Here is a 20,685-nt window from a genome sequence, read left to right as displayed (position 1 = left end):
ATTCCGTTGTCATTAGAGGAACCAGCGACATTTTAGCCCGAATGAAACGTCCGATCCGAGTGTCGCGCATGCTCATTAGTTGTAGGACGCGTGATTTCGCTCAGAAGACCACGCTCTCAGTCGGTTCGACCGATTGGCACTGGCATCGCGATGCAAGATGGCGGCTGTTTGCAGCAAGTGGAAAGTTGAGTTGTTGAGTCGCAGTGAATGTCACAGTGGGATTGCCACTTATGTTGACTGTTTCGAACAATGTGTATCATTTGCGGGAAGTTGTTGGATGTAACTTCGTATTGAATTGGGCATTTCACACGCTTCAACGTCCAACATTGCCGTGCTGCTTGGGATTACCAATCCCAATTACCCGTGTTGTACAAATGCACTTGTACAACACTGGTACGTACCATTTTCTGAATTTTCAGTCAATGTGTGGCCCATATTGCCAAGTTTGAGCCAATATGGGGGAAATCGTGGCAAAACGGGTCCCATATTGGACCCGTATCGCCAGTGACCACCCAATATGGGTCCAATACTGTGTGCTGCTTGGGGCAGAAACACGTATGAGTTAAAGGTCAGCTCCGGAGATACCTTGACTTCTTGAAACTGTAACAATATTCTGGAAGCCCATATCGAACTGTGTCTGAAAGCACCCTTCATTTCCACAAAACAGCCCCATATTTTAAATAATCGTAAATTAACCATTTCGAAACAGACATGGGGGCCGCCATTTTTATGACGGCAGCTGTTCACGCGGTCTATATCGCCGACGTAAGTGATATCAGTGTTCTTCAAGACTTCCCTCCCTCTCTACGGAGCATACGGGAATGTAAACAGGCGATGGTGGCACGGAGCGTCTGCTCGATCGACGTAGGCTTCTTGATAGCATCGTTTTTTTAATATTTGGGATGATCTGCCAATGCTAAAACACGCTGCTGATACCACTTGTGCAGTTAGGATTCGTGCAACTATGCTGTCGCGTTCCGGCCAGCGGCAGACTGGCTAAGAACGCAATGAACGTCACGTATATTGTCAACGGAACTGTGCTACGCCTACATACGAAAGATATTTTTATTCGCATTGTAGGTGTCTTTGATAAAGTAAGTCAATTCATCGCTTAATTGAAGACTTCACTCTCTTATAGTTACGGCTCACCACTGCTGCATCACTTGCGCATATCTTTATCACTCTCCAATACCTGGCGTTTGACGTTACAGGAGCAGTAATCGCATTTCTTGGCATTATAACCGGGTGAACGAGTTGTGTTTGGCAACGCCATGTTATCGTATACACACTGCAGGTACTACGTACGTAAGAATTAGGCTTGAATGACAACCTTAGTGTAGATTCGCGATGAACGTATTTGCCGAAATTTTACACTGTCGAGAGAGCAAGCACCAGGTACAAGAACAAGATACTTACATGAGCGCATACGTGGCTTATGAGAGCTGAACAGAAAAAGAAAGAAGGAAAAAATAAACGAATACAAAAATACACTGCACAGTACAAGGACACCATGCAAGTGTAATTATCAGGGATATCTTGCACCTTATTTCGGCCGGTTTACTAGTGCAGTGCAGCCATGAGCCATCACATTAATCAACCACAAAAAAAGAAAGAAAAAAACAACAAAAGAAATGAAGATGAGTTGCTTCCATATGTGAAAGACACCAGTATTACATCTGGATCTGCATGCTGGTTTCAGGAGCCGATTTACTTCTTGAATCAATGCACATCTCCACACATTTCCACAGATACTGTAATTTTACACGTAACACTGAATAGACCATAATTTTATTGAATACACAGAGATCATAAAACTATCTGACTCCCCCCATAACCCCTCGCAACAGGTAAACAAGCACACTGCAAGATGGACAGAACACAGGTGTCAGTTCAGGTGTTCTGTGGTAAGTCTTAGGTGCAGAATCAGGTCATTCCCCACAAACCAGTGAAAGGGGTTGCAACACCACCATCCCACATGAACATAAAAGCTTCTTCGTACCAATGTGTGTTTTACAAACCAAGGTTGGAATAGAGCGTAGAAAATGGGCACCTTGAATAGCAAAACTCAAGCAGCTCTGACGTCACAGACCTCAGGGCTATCAGTGGAATTGGCTGTATTTCTGAGGTCCTTGACATTCGTGCGTTAGTCAGGCATCTGTTCGAGAGCTTTTATCTCGCGAAGTATGACACATGAAAAACAAACAAAAAAAAACAGATTGATCAGCATTATGGAGCGCAATGCATGATGCACCCATGATGTGACAAACCACGTCTATGAAAGCGTCCCAACCCCTTTGATTTTTCCCTGGCACTTCATGTAGTAAAAATGGCTAAGGAACATGGAGTACCATTTACTGTGTGCTCCAAAATCTTGTGTTTGTTTCCCCATCCCCTGCGCTTCTACAGAAGCCGCCGATTAATGGCGAATAAAATGCCAAAAACTAAAAATCCTAGGTATGCGACTGTTTGTACATGTTCGCCGAAGCCCTTCTGCTGTCGACTTGCATTTAATGCCTTGCAGAGTTGTTAGCGTTTACTCATTCACTGTAACTCTTGCGGTGAGCCCCCCTTGTGAAGTCTCTTCCTTCTGTTCGGGGGCTCATGAACAGCTATCGTCCACAGAGATCGAGCAGAGCACCAGAAAGCCCCTGGACATAACCTGACATGAAAATTAGCATTATTAGAATTCCTAAAACAGACAGAACAGGCTTGTGCAGTAAAGAAGCAATGCAATTCTCTGTTTCAGTAGTTTTCTCACACACATTCCTTTTGTGTAGATACAATATGTCGCACACAGATAAGGTGGAAGTGATACATGACCTACTTACCATGACATACTTTGATACATGACCGAGTAACAGCACTGAGACAAGGAAACTTTTAGTGCACACAATGGCGGGATGTCCTTCAGAAGGGGAAGTACACCCACTATCCCCTACAACACTTCGAATGTTCCAGTTCCTGTAAGTGAGGAATGCAGGACAGTTGCTTAGTAATCGCTGCTAGCTTGAAATACTGTAAATCACCTTCGTGGGGCCAAAGCAGCTTCCCAATGTCTTGATGTGCACATCTTGCATGGTGACTTTGATGCTCATGAATATGTGAAGCAACGTTATGATCCAAATATCCATGACATGCCAGAGTATCATGAGCCATTTTACCGGAAACAGGTTGCCATTATCATTGCTTGTCCATGTATGCACACATGTACATGTTCACGATACTGTGGCACCATTATTGTAGCACCAGACGTTGCTTCACCAGTGCTGCTGTATGTACCTCTTTCCTGGGGCCTGAGAAAGGAGAAGCAGAAATTATAATGATACCTGTTAAGGCTAATATTGTTAGGAAAAGTGCAAAAAAGCATCTACATATTTAAGAGCTACAAAATGTGATGAACAATGTTGACAGCATAGCTTGCCCCCAGCTATACCCCTTCTAATAGGAAATACGTTGTCAACCAATGGACAGCATACATATGTGTTATGACTGTGTGCTACAAAGCAAATGTGGCCCTCTTGCAATGTGCCATGTGTCAAAACGATGATTCACAGGTAGATGAGCCTTTCTCATGACTTCACCTATTTCTGCTAATCTGTGACGAGCATGCTGATCGTCATCCCTTACTGGTCAAGGTACTCAGTTGCTGGAGTCAACTTCATTAGTATAGAAGGACAGAATAGAATTTCTGGCACGTAATAACTTTACATTACAACTTGAATACACGGCACTCACAGACACAGCCCGGCTTTTAAAGAGGAACAACAATATGCTACCATGTATGCAGGATATGGTGTGGTTCCATGGTTGGGAAAAGGCTGAATGTGATCACACAGAAGTCCAGACAGACACAGAGTGTCTCAAAACTGGAACTCCTAAGTTGTTGCTGATTTCAGCTGCTGTGACTGTTTTGTCTTCCCTGTGCACAAGCTCAGACTTCTCCAAACTCATGTAATTTCTCAACCAGCTTCTCTGAGAAACTGCGTAGTTTTACATACAACCGCGGATTATAGGGTTTAGCAGTCCCATATTTGTCGTTCACATGTTTACATTGTGTGCAAGCCATAGTGCAAGTTCGTGCGGACACTCACCCGCAACTTTGGTCCTTTGTTGCTATCCTCTCCTCTTTGTTGTCGTCGAACGAGGCAGGTGCCGCATCCTTTTCCAGCGACTTTTACAGTCCAAATCGGCCGTCAAGTGAACGACCTCGTAACATTCTGATGCAAAATGCTTCGTGCACACACGACAGTTGCCTTGATAAGTTCAGAGCACTCAACTACTGGTTTCGTACCACTCAATCACGCACAATATCAATTGGGAACCTGGCACGAAACATCTTTCTTAGTAGCGTACCTGCTTGTACTGCGAGAAGCACGGCATTCTCACAATTCACTCACGCTGCATCTCTCACAAAGTGACAACTTAGATGAGGTTGTGTGTACTGACTAGCCGGAGTAAAAAGATGATCAAATTAAGACGCGGAGAAAGGTGCCCACACGTACACGACTCTCGATTTCGCTTTCAGCCTGACGAGTTGTGATTGCTGGCGATTGCGAAACTGCGAGCCAGCAAACAAGCCAAGAGGAGCCAAAGCGAAAGCTGAGCGTGACGTCAGCTGTTCAAGCGGACGATCGGACGGCAAACCAAAAAACAGATTTCGCAGTAAATACAGGGTATTCTCCGAAACTATTTTGGAAGTAGATTCAGTAGGCATCAACCTTTGTGCCTGCGAGTTTTTGTTGTAATCCGTGGCAGTGAGTTTCCTCCGGAGCTGACCTTTAAGTTTCAAGCGCATGGAGCAACGCGTCTCTGAAACAGGCGGCGTCGAGCAAAAAATGTCTCAACTTGCCCCACCTTACCGTAATACTGCCTGGAAAAAAGTATTTATGTTTATACTTAAATACTGTGTTTAAGTATTTATTTTTCAAATAACGTGTAAATACATCAAATGTGTATAATACCAAATTCTGAGGCTTGGCTTAGAGGCTAGAAGTTATTCACTAAGTTTAATTCACAAACACATTCAAGTTTGAAGGGTTAATACACTTCTAGAAGTTTCTTTGGGGCATACATGGATACTGCACTTGTGTCAGCAATCGAATGGTATCAGCGTTATTCATTTCTACCACTCAGTACCAAACATGAGCCTTTGGCTCTGAGACCTCAGACGTACTCCACGACCGATGTCTAGATGTTACAGGACCTTCTGGATGTGCATATCGTTCTGCAGCTCCTGTGGTGAGGCTCGTTTCTTTCACGAACCAACATCGTCTGATGTGTGGCGGCCCGTGCAAGACGATGAAGAGGTGCCTCTGTTGCCACGCGCTACGGCGCTGGCACGACAGTTCTACCGGCACCGTCCTAGCGTGAGGCCACGACCATCTGCCCGCTGGGACATTCCATCATCGCCGGTCAGGGCTCATGTAGAGGGACACCACCTCTTCTACATTTGGTGACTCGAACAACGACCACCACGTTCAGCGTAATTCGCCTTCCGACCATGCCAAATTTCACAACCACGGCTATTATCGGGCAGCAACATCCGCTCACCTGCTCAAGACAGCAGGTGATGGCGCTATGGTCCACCTGTCGTGAGTCACCGAGCACGTCTTTCCATCGGGGCTCGTATTAGGAGGATACGCTCGCTTCTTCTGACCCGGCACTCTTCGGTTTCAACGCCCTGTACCGGTCACGGTACGCCGTGGTCCCGCAATCTTCTGCAGGCCTCCACGTACTTCGCGATGGCACCCCCGGGCATCACCAGCGACCCTTCAATGAGCAACACGCTCCGCTGCCGGTATCGGTACGTCGCTGTCCTTACGCACTGACGCCGCACATGCGTCAGCTCGGCAACGCTTTCCGGAAGACGCTCGCGGAAATGTCTCAGGCTGCCTCCATCGTCCTGCTACCACTTCACACGACGCTAGCTGGTCACTGGCGCAGCAGCACGATGCACAGCGCACTACATCGCCCGTCCGCAACAACGTTCTACAACGAAGGTGCAAAAATGAATGAGATTACACAACCGGTCGCTATTTAAGGAGATGAGAGTATTGTTCGGGAAGGGGGCCACGGTTTTTGTTACAAGCCGAGGGGTTACCGCGTATCGGAGTCTAACATGCGGTTTGAACGTAGTCCTGATATTTAACGGAAGCAAAGCCCGGAGGATACATTCGGAAACGCCTTTGACATAGGGGATGACAACGCGTGTGTGACGGGTGCGGTTCCTGTCCTGCGGTCCGGATACTTGCATGCGTTTGCGAGTGTCCTCAATAAACCCGCGGGGGTAGCCACGTTTGTCCAAGGAATCTGCGATCGTTGCGTCCTCAGAAGCCCGTAAACCGGTGCAGGATGATAACTGTTCAGATCGGTGAAATAATGTTCGTACCGCACTCCGTTTCTGCTCTGTGGGGTGGTGTGAGTCAAAACCAAGGAAACTGTCGGTGTCACAAGGCTTTCGGTAGACACACGTTTGAATGCCTCCTGAGCTACATCGGCTCGTACACACATCCAAGAACGGAAGCTTGCCATTTTGTTCCATCTCGTAAGTGAAATTGGTCGATGCCTCGATGCTGTTTAGAACCGAGTGGAACTCATTAACGTGGTCTCTCTTGAGAATCACGAACGTGTCGTCGACGTAGCGGCGATAGAACTTGGCCAGGTGGCAAAATCGTTCAATGGCAGTTTCTTCAATATGCTCCATGACAAGATTGGCTAACGTGACTGACAAGGGGCTACCCATCGGGCAACCTTCGACCTGGTGGTAAATCCTGCCGTTGAAGGTGAAGTGCATCTGATTGAGGCAAAACCTCAAAAGAATAACCACCTCCTCAACTGTGAGCGACGTTCGAGCTGGCAGGCTGCTGTCCTGGCGTAGTCTTGCCTCCGCCACCTGTACCGCGAGATCTTTAGGAACGTTGGTGAACAGAGACACCACATCAAATGATACCATAATGTCATTTTCATTGAGAACTTGCGTCCGGACAAACTCTACAAACTCCTTCGAGTTGCGGACCGTCAGGCTGTTGTTACCGGTGACCGGAGCTATGAGTTCCACCAAGTATTTGGATAGGTTGTATGTCGGTGACCCAACGAACGAGACAATAGTTCGGTTAGCGACCGGTTGTGTAATCTATCGTTCAGATTGGCACTGATGACGTCCGTCGCATGACGGACGAAACGTCTGAGTAAACCTTGTTATTTTGTTATGCGAAGTCGGAGTTCTCTACCTTTTTTGTCTACAACGAAGGTCCACGCCCGCTATCCTGCCGCGCCTGCTGCCGCCAACTCAAGCCGTATGCCAAGCTTTCCTACGCTCGCGTGCCGTCGTCATTCCTCCCGTCTTAGTATTGACGCGAACCTCAACCCGAAACGCAAGCGCAGCTCCGCGTCTGAGGGGGGAGTGATGTGACGGCCCGTGGAAGACGATGAAGAGGTGTCTCTGCTGCCACGCGCTACGGCACTGGCACGACAGTTCTACCGGCACCGTCCTGCGTGAGGCCACGACCATCTGCCCACTGGGACATTCCATCATCGCCGATCAGGACTTATGTAGAGGGACACCACCTCCTCTACATATGAGACAGGAGCAGCGTGGACGACAAAATAGTCTAATTAAATCATTCAATCATTAAAATCACACTGTTGAAGGACCCAGCGACGTAGCCAGCAAAATATTTCGGCAGGGGTTCTATGGGGACTTTACATGGGAGAGGAGGATTTTCCATAGTTTTCCTCTCCCAAATGCATCCCCAGTGGTACAATGTCGGGGTGCGGGGGGGAGGGGGGTTGAACCCCCAGAAACCTCCACCTCCACCGGGCTACACCAGTGGAAGGACCGCTGCTACTTCCTAACGGTCCGCTTGAAACCCCCCCCCCAAAAAAAAAGCAAAAAAATGTTATTCAGTCTATACTTACTTTATTTGCTCATTAAACGTATTTATGAGAGCATTTAAGGCAATTAATTACTGTATTTGTTTTGTATTTAAATACTGCGTTTACAAATATTGATGGCAAGTATTTAAATACATATTTCAGCAAAATATTTTGTATTTATATTTAAATAGATCAAAAACGTATATGCCGATCCCTGTCTGTACTTTTGTACAAGATTGATAGGTCGCGGGAGTACCATCCAAGTTGTACATATTGTACATAACTTCCTACCACTCTACCTTCATGAAAGTGTTGATGCATGTACGAGGCAGAGTCAAACATTAACAGCAATTTTGCCGTAACATTATATATTTAAGTCATTATATATTAAGCCACATATTTAACCAAACGTTAGAAATACCTTTCCAGTTACTTAGTCGAATGGGTATGGCTTTAAAATGACGTCATATTTGAGCACCAAGTGCAATTCTAATTTAACATGCTTGGTAGTTCGTGTAGCGTGATATGACTACACCTATAAAATTAAATTACTGGTCGTAAGATTCCAGCGCAGATTCACAGTGGTGGTGGATGTCATCGGTAGAACCCTCGTCGGTTACACAAACAGGGCTGAAAGATATTTTAATCTAGTACGCATTTCCTGCAGTTCCTTTCCATGTTGACGGGAATCCGGCACCAAACACCCCTTGTCCAGTTAAACATTGCTACAGGATGGCATCTCATGAAGCATAGTTTTTTTCCGAAGCCAAGAGGACGGGGTTTGCAACTGGCAAACCGTCTCCAATATCTTAGCGTCTAGATCATGTACAATGGCTATCGCATCCGACAAGTTGAACCGTATTGCTGACAGTTATATAATCGAAGAGGGACATTGCCTGATATAGGAGCTGTCTCTTTGTCTGGAATGTGTCGTGACACATTCAAAGGAAATTATGTGTCTGATACAAGCTTCGCGCTGGAAGGCTAATATCCTTCCCATATTAGATGCTACTAATAGATGGATTCTCTCACTGTGGGCTGACGGTATTTCGCGCTTACAATCTTCGTGGAATGGCTGGACATACCGTCGCCAACACTAACGAACATATACGTTTAGATACTTTAGATGCGTTTAGACAGAAGGAACATGTGTCTCTGATTATGTGCTAAGGACATGTAACGGCACGTAAATGAACTCCAACTCTGACAAGGTGTTAGTTATAGTTCGGCGTAGCTATAGAGTTGGAAGTGAGGAACAGCAAATAAGTAACCTAAATAACGATGATGTAGATAAGGCTATAAAACTTTTCACCTTGTCCTCTTATACGTTCCGAGTACGTTTTACTCATATTCAACACGAAAATGGCAGCGCAGCCGTAGCGTGCCTGAATACTAGCTCCCTCTATGCTCTCTCTGTCTGCAGAGGGAGCTGGTCATGGAGCTAGTATTGAGGCACCCTACGCAGCCGTATTTCTGAGCTTCATCCAGGGTCAAGTACAACACGCAGAGATTCCACGCCTAAAAGACAGTCAACGAGTAATTCACGAAGAAGCCAATGAGTGCTAGCGCCAGGAGTGGCACTCATTGACTTGAATTACTTGTTGACTGTGCTCGTTACTTTTTTGCTTTGCTAATGTTACTTCTGCCGAAGTCGTCTCTAAGTGGCGAACGCTAAAAATCATTCATTGCAATCTTCCGTGCGTCCGTACCCTGATTGTGTGATTTCTGCGTGTGCGCGCAAAGCAGGTGGCAAGCCTTCGACACACACACACGCACGCGCACACGCACGGCCACACACACACACACGCCCACACACACACACACACGCCCACACACACACGCCCACACACACACGCCCACACACATACGCCCACACACACACGCACGCGCGCACACACACACACACACACATACACACACACAAACATTGGTCGCAGCTTGCGGCCTAAAATGCATCACACACTACAGTCTCCTTCCTATATTCACGCCTTCATTACAAACAAGCATTCGGTGCGACCCCTTTGTCGGCTCCGCTCACGGCTTCAATGGACTGCGCTATACCATGTAGATAGCACAGCGCTAATTGAAGCGGTTTCGACCCGTCCTTTCTTCTACCGGAACAGGTGCAACGAATTCGCGTACAAGGGGTCCTTTCTTTTAGATTCCTTCATTCAGAGACTCGGAGGCGGAAAAGCTTTAGAGCTCCGAAAAAGTTTTAGTACTGTGAAGCGCTTTACTCAGCTGAGGGATCTGTTCGCCGATTAGTGATTTCAATGTGAATGGAAGCAATCCAGGCTCTAAAAATACGCCGGAAACTCATTTAAACTGTATGAAACTCGCTTGAACAGTTTTTTAAAGTTTGAAACTTATAAAATATGTTTGGGAGTCATCCGCTGGCTCGAATGGAAAGGATCCAGTGGTTGCTCGAAATCTGAGCTGGAGCCTGCAAGGCTCGCACAAGCCGAAGGCTGGACTTTCGAACTACACGCGGCATATCTATACGAGGAAGAGGAAGAAGAAGACTATCAGGGTAACACTGCGCGACAAACAAAATGGGAGATAACGAGGGGGCCCAAGCGGCTACCAAAAATTAAAAAAAAAAGAAAAAAAGAAGAAAGTGGCAGGCTGGGATAACATAACTTTTAACAAACACATAGAACTGGTAATGGCGGTAAGCATAAAGCCGTGCTTCCACGTTAATATGGACAGCACGAATTATGGATGATTTTTGCGCTTTCTTAATGCATTTTTTCTCGTTAATATGGAAACTTGCTTTTCGGACAATGGACGGTCCAGCAAGGTACAAACCATATGTAGTCCACGTACTTTTGTCTCGTTAATATGTAAAGTATCGGCATGGACGGCAAGCCTCTCCCCACATTCTACAAGATAAATTTTGAAGGTAGGACGTTCCGTTGCATGTGGAGCTATGCCCTCTCCTTCGCAACCGTCCGGAAGAACTAAGAGGAAAGGGAGTATTTGAAAGAGCCCGTAAAATCCTGTGTGACGTAATGACTGTTCCGAACGGACTGTTCAGAACATGACAGTGCGTGCAAGAAGTTGTACCTTTAGTTAAACATAGTGCAGTCGCTCGGCAGCTTACGAGAACAGAATCGGTACTGTTGTCAGGCTCTGGCGTCGACGACCACAGCAACGCCGAGTCAACGGTCATGCCTGCTATGGCTCAAGCGAGACTATACAGACGGCTCCTCAATTCTTTGAGGACAATGAGCAGCAGGCGCGTGTTGCCGACGTTTTGCTAACGTGCAGCGAAGTATACCTTCAAGCGTGCACTAATTCGGGATTTGTTTCAATGGATCTACAGTACTGTTTTTTTTCCTCGGCATTCGATATTACGGGCTATTCGCCTGATGAACGAATTTGGTCGGGGACGAAAGTGTCCATATTGAAGGGTCTCTGACCAGAAGCTGGAGAGACTTTTCCGCAGTGGCTACCGATAGAATACACAAAAGCAACTTCACATACGAAAATGCATGCCTCAACACCTCGTAGTTTTCGTAAACTCGAATTTTGAACATCGTGGTGCACGCCGACGCTGGCACACCTAGCTTAAAACCAAGAAAACGTACTCATATATAGAAAACTCATCTGGTCATCCCACTGGGATGACGTCAATCGCCCATGCAATCAGCGCGCGGAATGCCGAACGTGATCGAGCACTACAACAACAACTTCCAGCAAGAACCAACATTTTTACACCGATATACTGTTGTCACAATGTCTGGAAATAAAAAGTATATATATACTTCGAAATCTGAGACCTGTTTTATAACTGCGATAATCCAATTAGCGACTTCCGTGGAAAGAACTAGCTACGAGGCTACGAGCTACGAGCTACGACCTACGACGGCTTTCGGGATCCAGCGCGCTGTTTCACAGCGTTAGTGTAGTGTGTGTATTTCCAAGTTTTCTTTATTGATATCTTTTGGAACAACGACCAATTTATAGAGGTACACAGACTTCATTTGACATGCCTCGGTTGTGTCGTCAAAGCGAGATTTCTCGGCGGGCATTCAGCTCCGTACGATACTGCGCGTTCAACCGCAGCGGCAGGTATGGTTGGTAGCGGATTGTGCCAATCGTATTTGAAGAATGCAGACTATGAGACAGACCCCTCAGTTTGAGTATACAAAGAACCTCCGCCTACAGCAGTCTGCAGTGCTTTCCTCCAATCTATCTTCCAAGACTGTTGCATCTGGACGTGACGAGGTTAGTGTCTTCTGTATAATTTATACAGTGATTACTCTCCTTGTGAGAATTACGTTGTGGCATGCAGATGTTAGTAGACCATTTACGCAACAAAGAAAAATAAGGATTAAAGAAAACTGAAGTTTACGCACTAATTCAAAAGATATACTGTACAATTCCGGGGGTTGTTCAGAATGCAGCGATGCCAATGCAGTAAGCAACATCCACAGTGCGTAAGATGAAGCCGTGTATTCCGCATCGAGGTGTAACATTTTAATTGTCACAGCAGTGTGCACCAATGTAGTCCATGACTTCCTTGGACAAGATGTGGAACCAAATGTTGGAAATACAAGGCAGGGATCAGGTACAAGTTTTCTTCTATTTGTTTTCCTTAGAATATGCAGCATACTGCATTATCATTAACTTATTTGTTGTTGTTGTTGTTGTTGCACATAGTAAAGAAGTTCTCTGCATTCTAAACCAACGCAGTTGAAATCCTTAGTTTACCGCAAGCTTTGTTGTCTAATCTGGGGAAACACCACAGAAGGCAACTACGATAAAATTGCAGTGCACACACACGCAAAAAAGGAAAGCCTTGTGTACGACAACCATGTCTACAGGTGCAATGTGCTGGACCCTCGTTGCAAAGAGGCCCACCAGGGGTGCCACTACAATCCATCCATCCATCCAGCCACTCAGCTCCTTCAAAACGTGCAAAATACAGCAGACAAAGTGTTCACTTGGAAATCAGACATTTACACAAAATTGCCTTGCAAATTCAGAATCTTTTAGCGCCATCCCAAACACTTGTCATTACGGTATGAAATCCATCACTGTACCACCTTACAAGGTTCCACTGCTACAGACCAACTACGGAAATCTGCAGAAACCGTTCCTTTTCCGAACAAATTTTTTCAGCTGATTGTTAATGGCCTTCCTGTGTCCAGTTTCAAAACAGAGTTACACAGACTTGTTGAAGTCTTATTAGAGACAGGCCACTCTGTTATGTATTTGTGTGTGTATGTGTGTGAAAATGTGCACAGCTCGGTGCATTTGTGTATTTTATTTATGTGGTTGTGATTTGCTGTATGCTCGTAGCGGTAATATCTCAGTTATCGCACACTGTATTGGTGCTAGGCACCTCATCAGGCTGATCCCTTTCGTGCATGGTAGCCTCATTTAATTTTCTATGAAATGAGATTCACATCAATTTATATGGCTTTTTTTAAACAATGTTAGGGTGATGACTTCATGGAAGACATCAACAATGGTCATGACAGTTGTCCGTCAGGTACGGGACCAATTTATTTTAAAAATGGAACGATCAAGGAACGATCTCTTTCTGCATTTTTCGCCTGCAGTTTTTGTTGGTGCAAAACGGGAGGCTTTCTTTTACAATGTGGGGAAGCCGCCGACATGGGGGATCCGCCTTTGCTTGAAGGCTTGAATGTCTAAACAAGCGTAGTGCTGTCGCAGTTAAGAAGCTTTTAAGAATCGAGGAAGTACGTTTTCTTTTATTTGAGATTAAAAAAGCATCCGAAGAAGCACAAAGGTTTGACATCGTACAGGATGGTACGGGTACACGTTCCGTCACTGGCAACGCACGACTGCGAGATCTATATTGTTGAATGGTGTGCATTGATTATTATTATTTCTCACGAACATCTCGAAGCGTGGGGAAATGATGTCATTAAGCTGGTTAATTCACATTTGGATTCCAGCTGTTGCACGAGAGCGTCGTCGCGAGCACATCTACCAGCCGCTTCGTGTGCACAACGCTTTGGGAAACGGGAGCTTTTTGTCGTAATTGTGATGCATCCGATAAGGCAGAGAGGATAGAGTTACATTTCGCGTGACACCATACACGAATTTAATACCAAGGTGCTAGAACGCACTTTCTCTCACAGGTTTGCACACGTGGTACAGGATTCAGTACATGTGCTTCAATTTAAGAAAGAGATCCCGAAGACGATATTCATCTTGGCGTCCCGTGGGAGTGTGAGGCCCATATTTTCTGAATTTGGGGCTTTTTTAGCTTTTCTATGTAGAATACCTGGTGTAACGTTTTGAGCAGCACGCTTGTGCTGAAGTAACCTGAAACTCCTAAGCATGGAACTGAACATCAAAGTCAGTGTTAGTCAACACACATTACAGACTAGATCCCGACTTTCTTTTCTGTTCCCAAAACCGCAGAATAGCGATTGGCATGCCTGACAAGAAATTAGAAACTAAGCGTCACTAAAACGTCGCCATTAAGCTTAACTGGCACTCATGCAGGACAATAGCCCCAGAACCTTCGGAACACCATCGTGTCCCACCAGCAGAGCGTACCGCCTCTCCTTGCACTCACATACACGAAGGTTTTTTTAATTGCTTCACACGTATATGCATATGAAACTTTCTCAGACCCAGCCTATGCGGCGACACACAGAAATTTCCACATACTCCGGAAAGATCGCGTCCGAAAAGTTTACAGAGTTTCAAAGGTACCATTCTCGCCACGCCATTTAAATGTGGCTTTTGAGCGCAACCTTTGCTTCCTTTGAGTAGCTCCCACCTATGACACGAAAACGAGGCGACAGAAACTGCAAAACAAGATTGTAGCTGACCAGAAAATATTAACTCATTACTGGAGAGACCGTTGTTCACTTTTATTTAACGCTTTTTAGTAGAGTATCCGAAGACAAACAGCGCATTGCCTTGCAGGAGATTTCGCGGCGGTAGAACCAGAGCAGAGCCGTATATATAAAGCCTATACCTGCCTATACCTGAAGCTCCACCCACTTTTTCAGCTTTCCGACCAATGAAGTCTTGAAATATGGAGCACTATCAATCAGCCTATCCTCACTATTTGCCCCCTTATCCAACATGGGCAGCGCCATTTTGGGTGGCAAGTGGATTGGATGGGATTGAAATGGACACCTCTCGTAATCTGCAAAAGTAGTGGATTGTTGGTGCAAATTTGATGAGCGCCACCTAGGGAGCGTAAGGCACGTCGGGAATTGTCGTCTGCTTCCGTCGTTGTACCGCTGCCGGCAGCTGGGAAACATTCTGTTGTCGGTATGATTTTTAAACAAATCTACATGAATAGTTGGAATATAAGAGGCAAGAATGTTTATATCCTTGAAATCAAGCAATTAAATATAAGATTGTACAGCACAGCGCCGTTTTTGTTATGGTTTCGTTATGATCGCCATGTTCACAAGGCCTAACACCGGCGACAAAACGTGTTATTTTCAGTTAGATATCGATGAATGAGCATAAGTTGAAACTGATTTCCGAGAAACTTATATTAGGATGCACATTAGCAGTGTAAAATTAGGTTAGCCTGTGAAAATTTTTTGACACGAGATCCTCGCTTCACTGTGTTTGTTTTCGTCGCCATTTTGGGTGGCAGTATGGTGTCATGGCGACCCCTTGGTGAAAAGCAAACCAATCAGAGGAGCGAAACTGTGATTGACAGGTCGAGCCTCTTTTTGTGACTCCTCCCAATGGCCAGACTCCCTTTTAATTTATGGCCCTGTACCGAAGGGAACGCGAGCGCCGCGCCGCGGCCAACAATGGACTCGAGGAATTGGGACGTCATTCTCCAGCCGATTTCGGTTAGAGTGTACTAGAAAGGGAAGTGTGTAAAGGGAGTGTACTAGCAAGGTGTACTCCCTTTCTAGTACACTCTAGTTCGGTCTCCTACGCTTGTCCCCCATTACGTCAGCGGTGTTGCGCAATGGCAAGTAATGCTCGCCAGAGCCAGCTACGAGCCCGTTGGCGCCTTCCAGTCGCACATAGAAGGTCACAAGGTCTCTGGTCGCATCTGAGAGCTGAAGCATTACGTTTTCTTCGTTGCAGGCGTTCGGATAGCACGCTATAATAACAGTTTTTTTTCTTTTTTGTGTGTGTGTGTGTGAATGGTTTGCTACACTTGCGCTGGCAGGTATGACATGTGAGCTGTACTTTTTCATCGAATGTAATCGTCTTCTGCTCGGCGGCTGTTCACAAGAAGGAACCCAAGCATCTTCGTGGCTTTGAGGGTTTTCTTGAGGCTAGAGGCCCGCGTAACTCGTCAGCATGCTGACGAGTTACGTGGGCCTCTACCGATTCACTGCAACGTTGTATTGGTTGTATCGTCGTCACCAATGGAAAGTGTCTGGTGACCGCCTGCGTTGCAATTATATTTACGTGTTGGCAATCTGAAAATAGAGCAGGTGCGTTTTGAAGGGCGACTGTGATATTTGGAAGATGTCCCCCTTTGTTGCTTGATTTGTTTGCACGGATTATCGTAAAAGACTGGGTGGTCTAATGTTTTGTTTTACTTTGTTTCAAATCGTGTTCTTCGTTATCATTACTATTAGTATTCATAGCAGCTTCGCGCTTTCAAGCAATTCTGATTTACTCTGCATTTCGTGGTCTACAGGCGGGACGGGCTGGCTGTATTTTCTTCCGTCGAAGGACTTGTTGTTTGCCGAAGAATATGTTTCACGCAATAATTTGTGTTTTATGAGGTATTTAATGTTGAGCACGTCGTAAATCTGAACAGTTAGCATTAACAACCACCGTGCCTACGGAAACTCAACTGCAGCGTATTCTGTAAGAGCATTTATTTCTAATAATTGTTTGTTGTTTAACACATTCGTACTTCAACCAAGTTTCCAATACTATGTAATACATCCATAACCCAGAGACTGAGGGACACGAACTAACGACACCAGCTCGCCTGCTTCATTGCCACCTTATACTATTGTGTTACGTGCAGGGATCGGAACCGGTATTTTTTTCGGTCCGGTTCGGGTTCGGGTTCAGGCATATTGGTTCGGTTCGGGTTTAGCTCCGCTGAACCGAAATTATCAGCTTGAACCGGTTCAGGTATATCGGTTCGGTTCGGTTCGGGTTCGGCTCAGGGAGAACCCCCCACCCCACCCCACCCCCGCACATACACAGACACAAAAAAAATCTGTCAGCGGTCGGGGCATTTACAGGGATTGGAACAGTTACTTTTTTCGGCCTCAGTTTAACCGGTCCACGGGCAGTAATTTTGCTACATGCAAGCAAGCTTACGCTCACCGTACACGATTGTAAGAGAAAGGTGTAAGATAACCGTTTCAGGTGAGCAAAAAAAAGGTCGGTCAGTAGTACAATTAATTCATCTCTGAACCGATTCCCGAACCGGTAACTGTATCAATTTGTTTCGGTTCAGTTCCGGTTCGGCTCAGGACAAGCAAAAAAATTGTTCGGGTTCGGTTCGGTTCGGGTTCGTCAGAAAATAACGGTTTTTTCCGGTTTTCGGTTCGGGTTCAGTTCCGGTTCCGATCCCTGGTTACGTGAGCTTGAAGTCACCACTTGAGATAACTGAAAAGAAGCAAGGAGCCCCAGTAGTCACGTAGCATGATTCTGCAATTTAAAAAAGGAGATGTAATTGGTACTATTTCAAATAAACTGCTTTTCGGTCTTCTGGCGGAAATCTGCTTTCTTTGTAAAAGAACTGTTCAGTTTGCCACCTGGACAGAGAGTCCTCAGCTGTGCAGGCTCCACCGAGGGTTTGGGCACACTTGTATGTGTGTCAAGGATGAGGGCACCGGGCTCAAACAGCTGAAATGTCGACATTTAGTACAATAAGTAAAATATATCAGACCTAACATCTGAAACGTCTACATATACACATTATATGCTACACATGCATAATTTGTATGCATATGCAAACACAGGATGTATTATATTTTACACTGTCACACAGCTCATCTAACAACTGTATTGGCACCAGTGTTACCAGCAATTAAGGGCTGAAGTAGCTGGAAAGGTTTATAGGATGCCCAGAGCAAGTTGAACTGGTTGAACACAGCAGTACACCACTGATATGGTGATTGGTAAGGTTATTTTTGTTAATGTGAAACAAAGTGCAGAGTTGTAGCAGGAGCAAAATCTCATGAGGACATAGTGCACACATAGCCACACGGACTGAGAGATCTTTGCTAGAACCAATAACGAAAAGTACTCACACTTTGCACCGTTTAGGTGGACATTCTCTCCCCGGTGTGGACAGGTATTGTGATGGCGCTACACCTTGATTCAAACGATACTGAGCTCGGTATCCAGTACGTTGAAGATATTCAGCGTCCCCTTCGTAATCGCAATCATGGAAATGTTCGCTACAAACGAGCAGTCGATGGCACCGCACCGTCTTTCCATTCCGCCGGTCCGGTTGCTTCGTGGCATCTTCGTGGCTGTCCGTCTCGTCACTGGGAAGCATATGACATCGGATGCACGGCGAATATTGACGTGAATTAGGGCAACCAACCATCCAACATCGTCTCGGCATGTCGGCGAAAACCACAGGGTGAGACTACGATAGACTGCGACCATCGCGCGGAAGCTGGCGTCATGGAGATTTCCACTCCCGATGAACGCATACGCGGGATCCTATGGCGCATACTCCTGGTGGGACCACGACACGTCACGATGACGTGTCCAGGACCCTGGAGTGGTCCCGTCAAGTTGCTCGCTGTGTCTCCGCGCGGCAGCTCGCCACGGCGCTGCGCTGCGCCAGCTGTACTCCCTTCGCTGTTTAAATTCGCTCCCGAGAATACTCCTCGCATGACGAAGGTAAAATCTTGGTTCTAGACGCAGAAATATGTTTTCTTTCTGATGAAAACGAGAAAAAAAATCATTTCATAGTCCCTTTAACTGCTGATATTGTTCGATAAACGTTGTGTAAAAAATGGTATGTCTCGCGTACGTTGTCCACATAGTTGACCATCTTTGATATTCTGTTTGATATTGTTTGATATTTTGTATTCAAATTTTTCCTGGCAAGCGTAGCGAGCGTACTACGTCGTGTCGTCGTGTCGTCGTCGGAGCTAGTGCCGAGGCCCTATTCTCGTCAAAGTAATCGACCCCAATTTCTTTGTGTCTCGCCTGTCATTAGACGTTACATGAAGAAGGCGCAAAAAGCAGAGGTGAATGCCACGCCCCCTCAACCAATAGTCGAGCACTTGACCCTGCATTCTTCGTGCTTTATTTACTCGATCACGAAAATTGCAGGATCGACAGCTCGATTATCGGTTGAGGGCGCTTTCTTCACGTAACGACCAATGACAGACGGGACACAAAGTAATCGAGGTCGATTACTTTGACGAGAATAGAGCCCCAGCTGAGCCGCTGTCTTCGAGGCTTAATAACCTGTATTGTGAGGCTTCCAACAAGCTCAACCACGTGCTTTCTTTGACACCTCCGGCGCGACGCAGACCAGACGAGGCAAAAATTCGAAAGGAAAAATAAACCACGAAACGGCGCCCGTACATCGATTTGTATACAATGCGCCGCCACGCTAACCCTAAGTGGAAGTCTGCACAGCCACCTGGCTGTCACGTGAGCGGAACCCGACCAAATCTCACTGCACCTCTGACGGCATAATTAAGAGCACGACCTACTCTACACTAGAGACCTGGACAAATGGCAATCGTCTATGGGAGACCCGGGTCATGGGTCAGTTACGCCAGTGACCGCTGCAAGCGTCACATAGTATTATTGGGGAGAGGAAATGACACTGAACAATGCACACTATTGTCATCATTGCCACAATTGTTCGTCTGCTACACAGGCTCTTGCTGAGCACGCGCAACTCTCTTCCCCTTCATCGTTGTCAACACAGCACACTAGCGCGAAATCCCGAAGCGGCGATTGCCAGAACTACTACCCCGGAGCTGGGAGTTTTGAGGATGAACAGGTACCTAGTATAGTACTGGGTCGTGGTTCAGAGCGCCCTCGGTCGGAGGCAAGCGCTCCGAAAAGCCCAGCCGGATATATCCAGTGTGCTTCGTTTCTACCTAGAACACAGATAAACTCACGAGAAACGAAACTCCAAAACGACCAGATGACCGTACTCATGTTCTTACAAAGTGCCATACGTCCACTCCTGTGTAGTGGTGTGCTTTATGAACATCGAAGCAGTTTCCGTGTTCAGTTATACACAGTATGTATGAACAACAGTATCCGTAGGAGTTCCCGGACCGTGAACGTATCCCACGTTCATTGAGAATTTGTAGTTGAGACCACGCTGCATTTAAATAAACTCAGACAAACGCTTCGTGGCCACCATTCTGGAGTTTGCTCGCGCTAGTATGAGCTGCCTCACGGGATCGCTTTCCGGTAGATGTGCGTTTCTGATAAATTATTCAACTCGACTATTCAAGGTCGACTGTAGGGGTGACGCATGCTGTCAACAACCTGAAACAATCGAGCACATCCTGCGGGACTGCCGAGCATATCATTCTGCGCGCGAAGCCCATTTCCCCCACTCTAGCTCTGGCACGCTAGCGGATATCCTTTACCCCGATGGTTATTATGCCGAACGTTCCGCTAAAGCAAGAAACCTTGTTCTCTTTCTGCAGGAGGCGGGTCTTGCTTAACGACACCTCTAATACTTTGCTCTCCCCGACGAACTCACACACCCTCTACGCATCTCCACCCTCCATCCGTCTTTTTTTTCTTTTTCATTTTTTGGCTATAGTAGTGACGACGTCCACTTCTGTATGGCCAACAACGGCGAGCCATTCCTGCCATTACCTACTTCAACCTCTCCCCCTCGATAAAATGTACACAAATTACCAC

General features: G+C 46.2%; 1 long non-coding RNA gene across 2 annotated transcripts; it reads right to left on the bottom strand.

Annotated features, from left to right (window-relative positions):
* Nucleotides 1-2,575: 2,575 nt before the first annotated feature.
* On the bottom strand, nt 2,576-4,157 carry LOC135384010 (uncharacterized). 2 transcript variants are annotated; one of them, XR_010420207.1, is made up of 4 exons: nt 4,092-4,157; nt 3,027-3,293; nt 2,829-2,961; nt 2,576-2,659 (listed from the first exon to the last, which is right to left on the bottom strand). It is a non-coding gene; the product is annotated as an uncharacterized LOC135384010 (long non-coding RNA). The 2 variants fall into 2 exon arrangements; XR_010420206.1 differs by having other exon boundaries at nt 2,829-3,293.
* Between the last annotated feature and the right edge of the window lie 16,528 nt (nt 4,158-20,685).

The sequence above is a fragment of the Ornithodoros turicata genome, chromosome 2, assembly GCF_037126465.1.
Source record: "Ornithodoros turicata isolate Travis chromosome 2, ASM3712646v1, whole genome shotgun sequence".
Classification (NCBI taxonomy): Eukaryota; Metazoa; Arthropoda; class Arachnida; order Ixodida; family Argasidae; genus Ornithodoros; species Ornithodoros turicata.
This window is presented reverse-complemented; position numbering and strand designations above follow the sequence as displayed.